The sequence below is a fragment of the Mytilus californianus genome, unplaced genomic scaffold, assembly GCF_021869535.1.
Source record: "Mytilus californianus isolate M0D057914Y unplaced genomic scaffold, xbMytCali1.0.p SCAF_5, whole genome shotgun sequence".
Lineage (NCBI taxonomy): Eukaryota > Metazoa > Mollusca > Bivalvia > Mytilida > Mytilidae > Mytilus > Mytilus californianus.
This window is the reverse complement of record NW_026262701.1, coordinates 119918268-119918838: the sequence shown is the minus strand read 5'-3', so window position 1 is coordinate 119918838 and position 571 is coordinate 119918268.

Below are 571 nucleotides of genomic sequence, written 5' to 3'. Positions count from 1 at the left end.
GATGTCTTGTGGTAATTTTTCATTAATTTAAGATTTTTTTCTGAAATAAGAAGAAAAATTATTATTTACCTAAAAAATATCAAATATCAGAAACTGGCAAACATTAAAATATTTACAAAGGAAAAGATCAGTATATAAACTTATAAGGAAAACTAAATAAACATTCTATGTGAAAAATATCAGTCAGATTTCAAAGTAATGTTATCATTGCCATTCCATGTGTTTTTATAGTCAAGACGTGAATATGGGAAGATGCTTTCAAAAATATATTCATAAAAAAAATTGATTACTTGAGATTTAATCAATATATCTTGAAAATGTTGCATGTCTTATTTTTCTCGTGCAGCTTTTTACTACAAAACACACAAATTTCTGTTCACATATAGACTTTGGTGCCAAAAAAGACAAAACAAATCTGGTTGAAAAATGTGAGTTGGGTTGGCCTGTTGACTGTTAACACAAGCAACAAACACAAATATACAGTAAATACATACATGGGTACTGTAGAAAACTGCAACTCAGAGGATCTAGTGATCAACAAACTTGTTGAACTTAACAAATATTTACAAGA